The following is an 18,134-nucleotide window of genomic DNA, read 5'->3' on the forward strand; positions in this document are numbered from 1 at the left end:
CAAAGGGCCTGCTTCTATGCTGTACTTTTCTAGGATTCTATGACAAGAATCATTCTCATTGAGGAGACGAGGAGCACAATGTGGCAAGTAGGGAAGAAGCAGATGAGAGCCCTATTCATTAACGAATGATCATATTGTCTGTCAAGCAGGTTGAAGGAGCTGCTTGACCAATTTTTGCTAGTTCTTATACTCTTAAGGTATCACAGAAGATCAAGTAAACAGCCAAATGCAAATAAAATTGCAAATGCTTGAAATCTAAAAGTATAACAAAAGTAGTAGAGATATTCGTCAAGTTCCAATAAAAATTCACTGTTCTGAAACATTAACCATGTTTCTTGTTCCATGGATGCTGTGTAACTTGCTGTGCATCTTCCATTTTTTTTTAAGGAAGCAAGTTATTGTCTTTATTCCCCACTTCCAAATCTCCTCATCCTGCTGCTCACCATTTCTCCACATTTCTGCACAATGCCATTTCCTTCTAGGATATCAGATGGAGACTCCCCAAGGATGAGGTGGAAAGGTAAATCCAGAATTACTTAATTTCAGATTAAGATATAATCTGTGATTGTCTGGAGACATTTAACTGTGATAGGCAGATATTCTGTTCTACACAAAATGGCAGAGACTGTTAGCTTGTCTGCTCTACAGTAAAGGACCACCCAGCATATCTGCCTTCTGAACCAACTATTCCACAGCACAGTTTATCTGGCTGAAGCTTGAGGTGAAGTTCAGACATGTTTATGGTAAACAATGAAAAGATAGAAGTGTATTGATATTTTGAATCATGCTATTATTCCTAAACATTCCTAATCTTCACTCCAAGGTCACACTGACATATTAAAGACATCCACGTTTACATTAATGTTTGCAAGGAGCATGCAGCAAGTTACAAAATCGTCACAAAGAATAGCGTTCAAAGAAAGCAGTTCTACACCCAAGAGATTAGGCACTTACACAAATTTCAGACACAGTCAAAACAAATCAATTTTGTTTTGCAAATTAGAAGTTCTAATGGATGATATAATGTTACAGCACAAAAGAGACTCTTTTAAATTAGTCCTAGATTAGTTACTCTTTGGCCTGCTTCCACATAGTATACATTTTAATAATCTTCTTTGTCAAACAACTAACTCTCCTTTACTGATTTAGTAGTAAAATACTTTAACCGCATGTTGAAATTAAATCCCCAGTTTTAAATTTTATCTGAGATCACCACCTGATTTAGTACAATAACTCAACGTTATTCCCCTACATTCCAAATTAGTAAATTGGTTTGCTATTGTCGTAGGTATTGAGGTTTTGGTGGAAAAACTTGACTTGCATACTGTTGATCAGTGACAGTAAATGGGCGCCATGGTAGTGTAGCAGTTGGCGTGACGCAGTTAGAGCTCGGAGCCTCTGAGTTTGGAGTACGATTCCGGCACTGTCTCTAAGCAATTTGTACATTCTCCCCATGACTGCGTGGCTTACCGCCAGGTGCTCCGACTTCCTCCCAGTCTAGCCAGACCGGTTAATAGGTTAATTGGTCATTGCAAATTGTCCTGAAATTCAGCAGGGGTTAAATAGGTGCGTTGCAGGACCGAGCAGCTTCTTGGGCCATAGAGGGCTGTTCAACACTGTATCTCCAAATCACAGTATAGGTTGAGTACCCCTTATCCGAATTTCCAAAATCTGAAAACCTCTGAAATCAATTTTTTTTTTGGGGAGCTCTGACACGGCGTCACAAATGGAGAATTAATTCCACAATGTGCTGGGAAGGTTCCCAGGTGATGAGCGGGTCTCTCCACACCACTGACAGCTCGGAAAAGTGACCTCACACATGTAATGAACATAAGTTAATGAAAAACAGAAAAACACTGCATAAAACTGAAAATGAAGAGACCTCGACGATGCATTGAAAGAGTGAATTTGTCAGCTGCAGATGAACATATGGAGCATCACAGTCTGCTGATCGTGAAACAAGAAATGAGCTATCACAACGAGCTGAAAATTGAAGATAATTGTGAATATTCAGCAGGCTAGAAGTTTAAGGCACAGTATTAAATTTTTAAAGATTTGTATTAATAAAGCATCTGCTGAATCACAAAGCAGCAGAGAAATGCATTGATGAGTTTGCCAAGAATATCGATGGTAAAAATATAATGCACTGAATGGTGGCATCAGTATATATGTGATGAACAACTGTAAAACAAAGACTGCTTACTGGTAGCACATAAATTCAGAGTCGGAAATGATGGCGATCCCAAGCTACCTCATTATATATTCCAAAATCATAAAAATCCAAAGTCCGAAACACTTCCAGACCCAAGCATTTAGGCTAAGTAGTACTCAATGTGTACAAGGTAAAACAGTAACAATGCAGAATATGCAGTGGAGGTAGACGAAAGGATTTTGGTCATAACAAGGTAGATTGAGGTTGAGAGTCACAATCAAGTTCAAACCATTTTGAATCATAATTTTAGGTATTTATTCAAGTCAACAACACAGTGTATAAATGACTGACTCTCTTCAACTTCCCACAAGCTCTTTCCTGTAAGTATTTTTAGACGATGGCCACTGCTTACCAGAATTACTATCTTGTAAAAAATTTGGATGCATTCAAGGTCTTGGCTTAAATTTCTCTGCAGTGAAAACAATTTCAGATTTTCCAGTCTTGCGGGTGATTTTAAAAATGATCACAACATCCCCAAAGTGCAGGGCTCACAAACGTAGACAATACTTCAGCTGAGGAATAGAAACATAGAAACATAGAAAATAGGTGCAGGAGTAGGCCATTCGGCCCTTCGAGCCTGCACCGCCATTCAGTATGATCATGGCTGATCATCCAACTCAGAACCCTGCACCAGCCTTCCCTCCATACCCCCTGATCCGTTTAGCCACTCTTACTCTCAAAATTTCACCTTTAAATGACCTCCATTTCTCTATTATATTCTTCCCATAAAGCAAATTGCCCCAATCCACTCCCTCTAAATTCTTTCGCATCTCCTCAGAGTTAGCCTTTCTCCAATCAAAAATCTCAACCCTGGGTCCAGACTTATCCTTCTCCATAACTATATTGAAACTAATAGCATTGTAATCACTGGACCCTAGGTGCTTCCCAACACAAACCTCCGTCACCCGACTTATCTCATTCCCTAACAGGAGATCCAACACTGCCCCTTTTCTTGTTGGTACCTCAATGTATTGCTGCAAAAAACTATCCTGCACATATTTTACAAACTCCAAACCATCCAGCCCTTTTACAGTATGGGCTTCCCAGTCTATGTGTGGAAAATTAAAATCTCCCACAATCACAACCTTGTGCTTACTACAAATATCTGCTATCTCCTTACAAAGTTGCTCCTCCAATTCTCGCTCCCCATTTGGTGGTCTATAATACACCCCCATAAGAGTTACTACACCTTCCCAATTCCTCAATTCCACCCAAATTGCCTCCCCAGACGAGCCCTCTAATCTATCCTGCCAGAGGACCGGTGTAATATTTTCTCTGACAAGCAATGCAACACCTTCCCCTCTTATCTCTCCGATTCTATCACACCTGAAGCACACCTGAATGTTTAGATTTTATTGCCTTCACATGTCATTCCTTTAAAACCACATCACTGACCTATATTAACTAGCATCAGAAGTTCTCCAGAAACACATACAGATTTATCACATGCACATCAAAACAGTGAAATTTGTCATTTATGTCAACAACAGCACAACCGAGGATGCAGCAACAAGAGCAAAACAAGCCCACTTCCCATCCCACCTACAGTTAGGCCTCCAAACTCAGGACAAACATAGAAAATCTACAGCACAATACAGGCCCTTTGGCCCATAAAGTTGTGACAAACATGCCCCTACCTAAGAAATTACTAGGCTTACCTATAGCCCTCTATTTTTCTAAGCTCCATGTACCTATCCAAAAGTCTCTGAAAAGACCCTATCGTATCCACCTCCACCACCGTTGCTGGCAGCCCATTCCACGCACTCACCACTCTCTGAGTAAAAAACTTGCCGCTCAAGTCAAGTTTAGTCAAGTCACTTTTTACTGTCATTTCAACTATAACTGCTGGTACAGAACATAGTAAAAATGAGAATGTTTTCCAGGACCATGGTGCTACATAAAACAATACAAAAACTACACTAGACTACAGACCTATCCAGGACTGCATAAAATGCACAAAACAGTGCAGGCATTACAATAAATAATAAATAAGACAATAGGCACAGTAAAGGGCAGTAGGTTGGTGTCAGTCCAGGCTCTGGGTATTGAGGAGTCTGATGGCTTGGCCCCTGACATCTCCTCTGTACCTACTCCCCAGCACCTTAAACCTGTGTCCTCTTGTGGCAACCATTACAGCCCCGGGAAAAAGCCTCGGACTATCCACACAATCAATGCCTCTCATCATCTTATACACCTCTATCAGGTCACCTCTCATCCTCCGTCGCTCCAAGGAGAAAAGGTCAAGTTCACTCAACCTATTTCCATAAGGCATGCTCCCCAATCCAGGCAACATCCTTGTAAATCTCCTCTGCAGCCTTTCTATGGCTTCCACATCCTTCCCATAGTGAGGCGACCAGAACTGAGCACAGTACTTCAAGTGGGGTCTGACTAGGGTCCTATATAGCTGCAACATTACCTCTCGGCTCCTAAATTCAATTTCACGGTTGATGAAGGCCAATACACCATACGCTGCCTTAACCACAGAATCAACCTGCGCAGCTGCTTTGAGCATCCTATCGACTCGGACCCCAAGATCCCTCTGATCCTCCACACTGCCAAGAGTCTTACCATTAATACTATATTCTGCCATCATATTTGACCTACCAAAATGAATAACTTCACACTTACCTGGGTTGAACTCCGTCTGCCACTTCTCAGCTCAGTTTTGCATCTTATCAGTGTCCCGCTGACAGCCCTCCACATTATCCACAACACCCCCAACCTTTGTGTCATCAGCAAACTTACTAACCCATCCCTCTACTTCCTCATCCAGGTCATTTATAAAAATCACGAAAAGTAAGGGTCCCAGAGCAGATCCCTGAGGCACTCCACCGGTGATCGACCTCCATACAGAATATGACCTGTCTGCAACCACTCCTTGCCTTCTGTGGGCAAGCCAGTTCTGGATCCACAAAGCAAGGTCTCCTTGGATCCCATGCCTCCTTACTTTCTCAATAAGCCTTACATGGGGTACCTTATCAAATGCCTTGCTGAAATCCATATACACTACACCTACTGCTCTTCCTTCATCAATGTGTTTAGTCACATCCTCAAAAAATTCAATCAGGCTTGTAAGGCAGGACCTGCCCTTGACAAAGCTATGCTGACTATTCCTAATCATATTATACCTCTCCAAATGTTCATAAATCCTGCCTCTCAGGATCTTCTCCATCAACTTACTAATCACTGAGGTAAGATTCACTGGTCTATAATTTCCTGGGCTATCTCTACTCCCTTTCTTGAATAAAGGAACAACATCCTCAAACCTCCAATCCTCTGGAACCTCTCCCACCCCATTGATGATGCAAAGATCATCGCCAGAGGCTCAGCAATCTCCTCCTTTGCCTCCCACAGTAGCCTGGGGTACATCTCATCTGGTCCCGGTGACTTATCCAACTTGATGCTTTCGAAAAGCTCCAGCACATCCTCTTTCTTAATACCTACATGCTCAAGCTTTTCAGTCTGCTGCAAGTCATCACTACAATCACCAAGATCCTTTTCCATAGTGAAAACTGAAGTAAAGTATTAAGTACCTCTGCTATTTCCTCCGATTCCATACACACTTTCCCACTGTCACACTTGATTGGTCCTATTCTTTCACGTCTTATCCTCTTGCTCTTCACATACTTGTAGAATGCCTTGGGGTTTTCCTTAATCCTGTCCACCAAGGCCTTCTCATAGCCCCTTCTGGCTCTCTTGATTTCCTTCTTAAGCTCCTTCCTATTAGCCTTATAATATTCTAGAACTCTAACATTACCTGCCTCTCTGAACCTTTTGTAAGCTCTTCTTTTCTTCTTGACCAGATTTATTGCAGAATTGTACACCACGGTTCCTGTACCCTACCATAACTTCCCTGTCTCATTGGAACATACCTATGTAGAACTCCACCCAAATATCCCTTGAAAATTTGTCACATTTCTTCCATACTTTTCCTTGAGAACATCTGTTTCCAATTTAAGCTTCCAATTTCCTGCCTGATAGCCTCATAATTCCCCTTACTCCAATTAAACACTTTTACATAGAACATAGAATAGTACAGCACAGTACAGGCCCTTCGGCCCACAATGTTGTGCTGACCCTCAAACCCTGCCTTCCATATAAGCCCCCACCTTAAATTCCTCCATATACCTGTCTAGTAGTCTCTTAAACTTCACTAGTGTATCTGCCTCCACCACTGACTCAGGCAGTGCATTCCACGCACCAACCACTCTCTGAGTAAAAACCTTCCTCTAATATCCCCCTTGAACTTCCCACCCCTTACCTTAAAGCCATGTCCTCTTGTATTGAGCAGTGGTGCCCTGGGGAAGAGGCGCTGGCTATCCACTCTATCAATTCCTCTTATTATCTTGTACATCTCTATCATGTCTCCTCTCATCCTCCTTCTCTCCAAAGAGTAAAGCCCCAGCTCCCTTAATCTCTGATCATAATGCATACTTTCTAAACCAGGCAGCATCCTGGTAAATCTCTTCTGTATCCTTTCCAATGCTTCCACATCCTTCCTATAGTGAGGCGACCAGAACTGGACACAGTACTCCAAGTGTAGCCTAACCAGAGTTTTACAGAGCTGCATCATTACATCACGACTCTTAAACTCAATCCCTCGACTTATGAAAGCTAACACCCCATAAGCTTTCTTAACTACCCTATCCACCTGTGAGGCAACTTTCAGGGATCTCTGGACATGTACCCGGAGATCCCTCTGCTCCTCCACACTACCAAGTATCCTACCATTTACTTTGTACTCTGCCTTGGAGTTTGTCCTTCCAAAGTGTACCACCTCACACTACTCTGGGTTGAACTCCATCTGCCACTTCTCAGCCCACTTCTGCATCCTATCAATGTCTCTCTGCAATCTTTGACAATCCTCTACATGATCCACAACACCACCAACCTTTGTGTCGTCTGCAAATTTGCCAACCCACCCTTCTACCCCCACATCCAGGTTGTTAATAAAAATCATGAAAAGTAGAGGTCCCAGAACAGATCCTTGTGGGACTCCACTAGTCACAATCCTCCAATCTGAATGTACTCCCTCCACCATCACCCTCTGCCTTCTGCAGGCAAGCCAATTCTGAATCCACCTGGCCAAACTTCCCTGGATCCCATGCCTTCCAACTTCCTGAATAAGCCTACCATATGGAACCTTGTCAAATGCCTTACTAAAATCCATATAGATCACATCCACTGCATTACCCTCATCTATATGCCTGGTCACCTCCTCAAAGAACTCTATCAGGCTTGTTAGACACGATCTGCCCTTCACAAAGCTGACTGTCCCTGATCAGACAACGATTCTCTAAATGCCTATAGATCCTATCTCTAAGAATCTTTTCCAACAGCTTTCCCACCACAGATGTAAGACTCACTGGTCTATAATTACCCGGACTACCCCTACTACCTTTTTTGAACAAGGGGACAACATTCGCCTTCCTCCAATCCTCCGGTACCATTCCTGTGGACAACGAGGACATAAAGATCCTAGCCAGAGGCTCAGCAATCTCTTCTCTCGCCTCGTGGAGCAGCCTGGGGAATATTCTGTGAGGCCCCGGGGACTTATCCGTCCTAATGTATTTTAACAACTCCAACACCTCCTCTCCCTTAATATCAACATGCTCCAGAACATCAACCTCACTCATATTGTCCTCACCATCATCAAGTTCCCTCTCATTGGTGAATACCGAAGAGAAGTATTCATTGAGGACCTCGCTCACATCCATAGCCTCCAGGCACATCTTCCTACCTTTATCTCTAATCGGTCCTAGCTTCACTCCTGTCATCCTTTTGTTCTTCACATAATTGAAGAATGCCTTGGGGTTTTCCTTTACCCTACTTGCCAAGGCCTTCTCATGCCCCCTTCTTGGTCTTCTCAGCTCCTTTTTAAGCTCCTTTCTTGCTTCCTTATATTCTTCAATAGACCCATCTGATCCTTGCTTCCTAAACCTCATGTATGCTGCCTTCTTCCACCTGACTAGATTTCCACCTCACTTGTCACCACATAGTATCAATTCCAAAGAAGAAGCATACAAATTAGCCAGAGAAAGTGGCTCACCTGAGGACTGGGAGAAATTCAGAGTTCAGCAGAGGAGGACAAAGGGCTTAATTAGGAAGGGGAAAAAAGATTATGAGAGAAAACTAGCAAGGAACATAAAAACTGACTGTAAAAGCTTTTATAGATATGTAAAAAGGAAAAGACTGGTAAAGACAAATGTAGGTCCCCTGCAGACAGAAACAGGTGAATTGATTATGGGGAGCAAGGACATGGCAGACCAATTGAATAATTACTTTGGTTCTGTCTTCACTAAGGAGGACATAAATAATCTTCCAGAAATAGTAGGGGACAGAGGGTCCAGTGAGATGGAGGAACTGAGCGAAATACATGTTAATAGGGAAGTGGTGTTAGGTAAATTGAAGGGATTGAAGGCAGATAAATCCCCAGGGCCAGATGGTCTGCATCCTAGAGTGCTTAAGGAAGTAGCCCAAGAAATAGTGGATGCATTAGTGATAATTTTTCAAAACTCGTTAGATTCTGGACTAGTTCCTGAGGATTGGAGGGTGGCTAATGTAACCCCAATTTTTAAAAAAGGAGGGAGAGAGAAACCAGGGAATTACAGACTGGTCAGCCTAACGTCGGTGGTGGGGAAACTGCTGGAGTCAGTTATCAAAGATGTGATAACAGCACATTTGGAAAGCGGTGAAATCATCGGACAAAGTCAGCATGGATTTGTGAAAGGAAAATCATGTCTGACGAATCTCATAGAATTTTTTGAGGATGTAACTAGTAGAGTGGATAGGGGAGAACCAGTGGATGTGGTATATTTGGATTTTCAAAAGGCTTTTGACAAGGTCCCACACAGGAGATTAGTGTGCAAAGTTAAAGCACACGGTATTGGGGGTAAGGTATTGGTGTGGGTGGAGAATTGGTTAGCAGACAGGAAGCAAAGAGTGGGAATAAACGGGACCTTTTCAGAATGGCAGGCGGTGACTAGTGGGGTACCGCAAGGCTCAGTGCTGGGACCCCAGTTGTTTACAATATATATTAATGACTTGGATTAAGGAATTAAATGCAGCATCTCCAAGTTTGCGGATGACACGAAGCTGGGTGGCAGTGTTAGCTGTGAGGAGGATGCTAAGAGGATGCAGAGTGACTTGGATAGGTTGGGTGAGTGGGCAAATTCATGGCAGATGCAATTTAATGTGGATAAATGTGAAGTTATCCACTTTGGTGGCAAAAATAGGAAAACAGATTATTATCTGAATGGTGGCCGATTAGGAAAAGGGGAGGTGCAACGAGACCTGGGTGTCATTATACACCAGTCATTGAAAGTGGGCATGCAGGTACAGCAGGCGGTGAAAAAGGTGAATGGTATGCTGGCATTTATAGCGAGAGGATTCGAGTACAGGAGCAGGGAGGTACTACTGCAGTTGTACAAGGCCTTGGTGAGACCACACCTGGAGTATTGTGTGCAGTTTTGGTCCCCTAATCTGAGGAAAGACATCCTTGCCATAGAGGGAGTACAAAGAAGGTTCACCAGATTGATTCCTGGGATGGCAGGACTTTCATATGAAGAACGACTGGATGAACTGGGCTTGTACTCGTTGGAATTTAGAAGATTGAGGGGGGATCTGATTGAAACGTACAAAATCCTAAAGGGATTGGACAGGCTAGATGCAGGAAGATTGTTCTCGATGTTGGGGAAGTCCAGAACGAGGGGTCACAGTTTGAGGATAAAAGGGAAGCCTTTTAGGACCGAGATTAGGAAAAACTTCTTCACACAGAGAGTGGCGAATCTGTGGAATTCTCTGCCACAGGAAACAGTTGAGACCAGTTCATTGGCTATATTTAAGAGGGAGTTAGATATGGCCCTTGTGGCTACGGGGATCAGGGGGTATGGAGGGAAGGCTGGGGCGGGGTTCTGAGTTGGATGATCAGCCATGATCATAATAAATGGCGGTGCAGGCTCGAAGGGCCGAATGGCCTACTCCTGCACCTATTTTCTATGTTTCTATGTTACCATGTTCCTTCACCGTACCATTCTTTATCTTCCTCACCGGGACAAATTTATCCCTAACATCCTGCAAGAGATCTCTAAACATTGACCACATGTCCATAGTACATTTCCCTGCAAGAACATCATCCCAATTCACACCCGCAAGTTTTCTAACTTGTTTGTTCCTTTCTCTCTCTCGTGCTATTATAATGGAGATAGCATTATTATCACTATCTCCAAAATGCTCCCCCACTGAGAGATCTGACACCTGACCAGGTTCATTTCCCAATAGCAAATCAAGTACAGCCTCTTCTCTTGTAGGCTTATCTACATGTTGTGTCAAGAAACCTTCCTGAACACACCTAACAAACCCACTCCATCCAAACCCATTGCTCTAGAGAGATGCCAATCGATATTTGGGAAATTAGAATCTCCCATCATGACAACTCTTATTATTACACCTTTCCAGGATCTGTTTCCCTGTCTGCTCCTTGATATCCCTGTTACCATTGGGCGGCCTATAAAAAACACCCAGTAAAGTTATTCGTAAACACAAAATACTCTGCAGATACTGGGGTCAAAGCAACATGCACAACACGCTGGAGGAACTCAGCAGGTCGGGCAGCATCCGTGGAAATGAAGAGTCAACATTTTGGGCTGAGACCCTTCATCAGGACTGAGCCATCCAAGTCTCTGTAATAGCCACCACATCATATCTCTAAGTACTGATCCACGCTCTAAGCTCATCCACTTTGTTCACAACACTCCTTGTGTTAAAATAGACACATCCCAAACCTTCGGTCTGAGCGCATCCCTTCTCTATTACCTGCCTATCCTCCCTCTTGCACTGTCTGCTAGCTTTCTCTATTTGTGAGCCAACCTCCTCTTCCCCAGCCTCTTCAGTTCAGTTCCCACTAAGTCACCCCTAAGCCTCCAGTGTGTTTCTACGGATTCTCAGACTTGCAAACACTGGGCCATCAACTTTGGACTTAAGCCAGGAGGACAATCATGGGCTCTGGTAGCTACATATATTTTCCCAGTACAAAACATGCCCTTGTTATCTACTAACCACCTATCTGCAGATGCACATAACCTCGAGGTTAGCTATCTATTATTTGGAATGTTGGTTAATGTAGCACATTCCTACAGAGTCCTTTCATGTGGTGTCATGCCCACAATGTTGTGCTGACCCTCAAAACCTGCCTCCCATATAACCTCCCACCTTAAATTCCTCCATATAGCTGTCCAGTAGTCTCTTAAACTTCACTAGTGTATCTGCCTCCACCACTGAGTCAGGCAGTGCATTCCACGCACCAACCACTCTCTGAGTAAAAAACCTTCCTCTAATATCTCCTTTGAACTTTCTACCCCTTACCTTAAAGCCATGTCCTCTTGTATTGAGCAGTGGTGCCCTGGGGAAGAGGCGCTGGCTATCCACTCTATCTATTCCTCTTAATATCTCATACATCTCTATCATGTCTCTCATACATCTCTATCATGTCTCCTCCTTCACTCCAAAGAATAAAGCTCTAGCTCCCTTAATCTCTGATCATAATGCATACTTTCTAAACCAGGCAGCATCCTGGTAAATCTCCTCTGTACCCTTTCCAATGCTTCCACATCCTTCCTATAGTGAGGCGACCAGAACTGGACACAGTACTCCAAGTGTGGCCTAACCAGAGTTTTATAGAGCTGCATCATTACATCACGACTCTTAAACTCTGTCCCTCGACTTATGAAAGCTAACACCCCATAAGCTTTGTTAACTACCCTATCTACCTGTGAGGCAACTTTCATGTACCCACAGATCCCTCTGCTCCTCCACACTACCAAGTATCCTGCCATTTACTTTGTACTCTGCCTTGGAGTTTGTCCTTCCGAAGTATACCACCTCACACTTCTCCGGGTGTTATGGATGGCTTTTGATGTCTTGTGCTGGTTAAGTAGTTAAATACCAGTCACCAGTGTGCAATTAGAATTAGATCAGAACTGTGGGCCAGATGTACAGCTGGAGCTGAGGTTGGGCTGGAAGCACTGGGAATCAGAGCTGGACCCAAAGTCTTGAGTATGGGCTGCGGGTGTGGCCATAACCAAGAAGGGAAGATCACTGGATGTCATTGTAGTTTTCATGCCATTTTTGTTATCCCCAGAGTGGTCTGTACTCCCACCCCTCGCAAATAAAGACGCAAGTTACTTGCTATGTTACCAACTTTAGTAACATCCACAACTTTAAAATTGTATTCTTAAATTATAATCGTGATTTAAATTAACATCTGCCATCTACTTCTTTCATCTTATCTAATATGTTGCTCCCTAACAGGGCTACATGAAGCTCATCCTTTTCCCGAATATGCAGAACATTATGGGGAGAAAGGAAACACAAGAGACAGCAGACGCTGAAATATGTTGCACACAAAATATAGACCTCAACAGGTCAGGTATTGTCTATGGATGGAAATGGATAGTTAACGTTTCAGGAAGAGTTCCTTCATCTGATCTGGAGACCCAAATCTAGATGAAGGATCTTGATTTGGAGTCCTTTGGCAGTCCTTTCTTCTCTACATATGCTGCCTGACCTGCTGAGTTCCTCCGGTGCTTTGTGTGTTGCTGGAGGGAAAGGAATCTGAACATCGACCTGAAACGTCAACAACTCTTTTTCTTCCACAGCAGCTGCTTGGCCTGCTGAGCCTTTCCAGCAATTTCACCAGTCTCACAACTTATTTAATTTCTGTAGTCTTGTAAGGAACTTTGATTCCCTTTTCTGTTACTGCACTTCCTTTGATATTTTGATAAATTTTTCCGGGTAACCGGAGATGTCACCACTCTTCTCATTTCTGATCATGCAAGAATCCAAATCGTCCCACGAAGTGAAGCAGCAATTCACATACATTTCTTCCAGTCTCTGCGCTGCATTACATTGGCAATGCAGTCTCCTTTAGTCAGGAAGCAACGTGCAGATTGAATGCCTGCTTTGTAGTGCCCCTGCATTGAGCTTGTAGCTGCAATGTAGTGCTGTCTGTTTATCCTTTTAATTACTTATCTCATTCAGATGCATCTGTATCCTCCTGCACTGAAAACAAGTACAAAGACCTCCAACTTCCATCTTGTGACATAACAGCCTTCCCCGCCCAGTATTAAATTCTACAATGTAAGGCATTTCACCTTATTTGTCTGACTTGCAGAAGTCAGTCTGATGCAAGCAACTGTGTTACTGGCTCAGTTTTTCCTGCAAGCTTTAGAACAACATGAATGCTATATGCAAAGAAACTAAATATTAAAAATGTTATTCAAAGCATTGTTCAAAAGCAGTCCTTCTCCTGCTATTTAAGTCAATACCTCCCATTCAACCAATACCACCACCTCCTACACATCATTATGCTTTCTAGAAGAGGTTCAGAGGTTCTTTTGAGATATGGCTCAATGTATGCTGGTCGCTACACAAGCTCAAAACACATGACAAACATACCCTTCAGGCACTTTGAGACTTAAGGTGCATGGGAAATGTAGTTTTCCAGCTGTACTTCAGATATTGATATGCTGAAGACCACTGAATGCCAAATCTAGATACAATTATCTTGAACTTCACTTACATTTATACTCAATGCGTGGCTGAACTCAGTTTCACTGTGTTCTAAATAGACATAAAATGTCAATTGAAAATCAATAATTCAAAAAAAAATACAGAGTTTAAAGAACTACTTATCATCCATTCGGACTCCTGTTTTTTTTAGATGCAATGTTACAATCCATATTTGCAAGAACTAAAAGGGAATGCTTTAAATCCCAAGGTGGTCATATCTAGAATATTCCTCAGTATTGTTCAGAGAAGTAACATGTTATTACCTGATTTCTTTGTAACTCCAGATCCATCAACATGGTTGACGTGACTAAGTGGCGTCGCTCAGTTGGAAGGACAATAAAAAATGAAGCACATGCTTACTTCTGAAACAGAAAGCTTAAGAACTTTCTTTCACCAGTATGCACAACAATAAAGATTCCCCAGTCGAATTACCGAAGTTCCACTTTATTTTTGTTGTAATTGTGTTCTTTCTTTTGAAAATTGCATACAATTGATGTTTATGTTTTCCTTGTGAATGCTACATGCATAAGTTTTCCATTTGCACAAGTACTTGGTGCAACACAGGCAGGATGACAATAAACTCTACTTTGACTCGTTGAAAGATGAAAGTAATAAATTTCCAAGATACCTTAACATATTTTATTTTTAGTACCAAGGACAAAATGAAAGAAAGTTAAAGCTCTAAGGATGAGTATGGATCGCAGACCGAGGACTTGTACTTTATTAGATCCATCAGGTAAAGAAAATATATGTTGCAGTAAAATTCTTATCACATGTTTTGCTATTGCTTGAAATCCCAAAGGCTTTACTAGCTCTGGCTCATCAGAGAATGTTACATATGCTGGGTGTCTATTCCTCATGCTGCCTGTAACATTGCCAAGTTCAACAGAAAATTATATTTTTATGTAACTAGTAAAAATATGGTGCATTACAGGAACACCAAAATCTACAAATCTGGTCTCAAAGTGCCAAGGATGTCTGATAAAGACGAGAAAATCTACAGATGCTTGAAATCCAAGCAACACACACAAAATGCTGGAGGAACTCAGCAGGCCAGGCAGCATCTATGAAAAAGAACAAAATGTCATATTGCTATGGAAAAGAGGATGTCAGTTTTACTTAAACTGAATCTTGAAAGATGTTCGGGGGGGGAAAACGCAATAAGGCACTAGCTGGACTCGACTAGAAGACCACAACACATAGGAGCAGAATTATGTCTTCTGGTCCATCGAGTCTGCTCCACCACTTAATCATGGGTAATTCTTTTTCCCCCTCCTCAGCCTTCTCCCCATAACCTTTGATGCCCTGTCCAATCAAGAACCTATCAAGTTGTGTCTTAAATACACCCAATGACCCGGCCTTCACAGCTGCCTGATATTATAAATTCCACAAATTCACCACCCTCTGGCTAAAGAAATTTCTCCATACCTGTTTTAAATGGATGCCCCTCTACCCTAAAGCTGTGCTCTCTTGTCCTTAACTTCCCCACCATGGGGAAACATCCTTTTCACATCTAATCTGTCTAGGCCTTTCAACATTCAGAAGGTTTCAATGAGATCCCCTCTCATCCTTCTAAATTCCAGTAAGTACAGCCCCAGAGCTATCAAACCTTTCTCGTATGATAACCCGTTCATTCCTGGAATCATCCTTGTGAACCACCTCTGAACCCTCTGCAATGCCAGCACATCTTTTCCTAGATGTGGAGCCCAAAACTGTTCACAATACTCAAGGTGAGGCCTCGCCAGTGCCTTAAAGAGCCTCAGCATCACATCCCTGCTCTTGTATTCTAGACCTCTTGAAATGAATGCTAACATTGCACTTGCCTTCCTCACCACCAACTCTACCTACAAATAAACTATTAGGGTGTTCTGCACAAGGACTCCGAAGTCCCTTTGGATGTCAGATTTTTGGATTTTCTCCCTGTTTAGAAAATACTCTGCATATTTATTTCTACTACCAAAGTACATGACATGCATTTTCCAACATTGTACTTCATTTGCCACTCTCTTGCCCATTCTTCTAATTTGTCCAAGTCCTTCTGCAGCCTACTGGTTTCCTCAACACTACCTGCCCCTCCACCATGTTTGTATCATCTGCAAACTTGGCAACAAAGGCATCTATTTCATCATCTAAATCATTGACATACACCATAAAAAGCAGTCCCAACACTGAACCCTGCGGAACACCACTAGTTACTGGCAGCCAACCAGAAAAGGATCCTTTTATTCCCACTCACTGCCTCCTACCAATCAGCCACTGCTCTAATTGTGCCACTAACTTCCTGTAATTTCATGGGCTCATAACGTGGTAAGCAGCCTCATGTGTGGTACCTTGTCAAAGGCTTTCTGAAAGTCCAAATATACAACATCCACTGCATCCCCTTTATCTATTCTATGTGTAATCTCCTCAAATAATTCCAACAGGTTCGTCAGGCAAGATTTTCTCTTAAGTAAACCAAACTGACTTTGTCCAATCCTGTCCTTTGTCACTAAGTACTCTATAACCTCATCCATAGCAGTTGACTCTGACATCCTTCCGAACACTGAGGTCAGGTTAACTGGTCTATATAATTTCTCTTCTGCTGCCTTCCTCCATTCTTAAAGAGTGGAATGACATTTGCAATTTTCCAGTCCTCTGACACCATGCCAGATTCCAGAGATTTTTGAAAGATCATTACTAATGCCTCCACAATCTCTACTGCTACCACTTTCAGAACACCAGGGTGCAGTTCACCTGGTCCAGGTGACTTATGTATCCTTAGGTCTTTCAGCTTTTTGAGCACCTCCTCCCTTGTAATAGGAACTGCGCTCACTTCTCTTCCCCTGCACCTTCAATATCTGGCACAAAACACTCATTTGGTTCATCTGCCATCTCCTTCATTTTCTAGTTTTCATATTTCATCTTTTCCCTAATGATTCTTTTAGCTGCTCTTTTTAGGGTTTTAAAAGCTTTCCAATCCTCTGTCTTCCCACTAAGTTTGCTTTGTTGTATGCCCTCTCTTCTGCTTTTACATTAGCTTTGACTTCCCTCCTCAGCCACGGTTGTACTATTTTGCCATTTGAGTACGTATTTGTTTTTGGAATACATCTATCTTGTACCTTCCTCATTTTTCCTAGAAATTCATAACATTGCTGTTCTGCTGTCATCCCTTCCAACTTGCTTTGGTCAACTCCTCTCTCAATCCCACTGTAATTTCCTTTACTCCACTGAAATACTGTTGCATCAGGCTTTACTTTCCCCCTGTCAGATTTCAAGTTGAACTCAATCATATTGTGATCACAATAAAGGGTTCCTTTACCTTCAGCTCCCTAACCACCTCTGGTTTATTACATAACACCCAATCCAGAAAAGCTGATCTCCTAGTAGGCTGAATGATGAATTACTTTTAAAAAAACCATCTTGTAGGCATTCGACAAATTCACTCTTGGAATCCATTTCCAACTTGACTTTCCAAACTGACCTGCGTGGTGAAATCTCACGTAACAATCAGAACATTGCTATTTTGACATGCCTTTTCTATTTCCTGTAGCAATCTGTGGTCCACGTCCCAGCTACTGTTAGGTGACCTGAATATAACTACCATCAGGGTCCTTTTACCCTTGCAGTTTCTTAACTCAAACCCTCAAGGATTCTAATTCTATGACATATCTTTCTACAGATTTATGCCATTCTTTACCAGCAGAGCCATGCTACTCCCTCAGCCGACCTTCCTTTCCCTCCGATACAACGTGTAACTTTGGACATTCAGCTCCCAACTCCAGCCATGAACAGTGATGGGCACCACATCATACTCAACAATCTGTATACGTGCAACAAGATCATCCACCTATTTCTTATACTCTTTGATTCTGCATCCATAAATGCACTGATATTCACCCTACTGGCTGCAGTTATGTCCTATCATCTGCCTGCCCTTTCTGACAGTCTGACTGCATGCTATCTTTGCTTTTTTACCATTTGTCCTATCCTGAGCCCCTTCACTCCAGTTCTCACCCCACTGCGAAATTAGTTTAAACCCTCCCCAACAGCCCTAATGAATCTGCCTGCGAGAATATTGGTTCCCCTTGAGTCAAAAGTGACACATTGCACCTGAACAGGGCATAGCTCCTCCAGAAGAGATCCCAATGATCCAAAAACATGAAGCCCTGCCCCACCCCCCTCGCACCAGTTTCACAGCCACACATTAAATTTGCCAAATCATCCTGTGTCTACTCTCACTGGCATGTGGCACCAGCAGCAATCCAGAAATTACTACCTGGAAAATCCTGACTCTCAGCTTTCTACCTAGCTCTCTAAATTCTCTCTTCAAGACCTCTTTGCTTTTCCTTCCTATGTCATTGGTACCAATATGTAC

Source organism: Mobula hypostoma, chromosome 12 (assembly GCF_963921235.1).
Source record: "Mobula hypostoma chromosome 12, sMobHyp1.1, whole genome shotgun sequence".
Lineage (NCBI taxonomy): Eukaryota > Metazoa > Chordata > Chondrichthyes > Myliobatiformes > Myliobatidae > Mobula > Mobula hypostoma.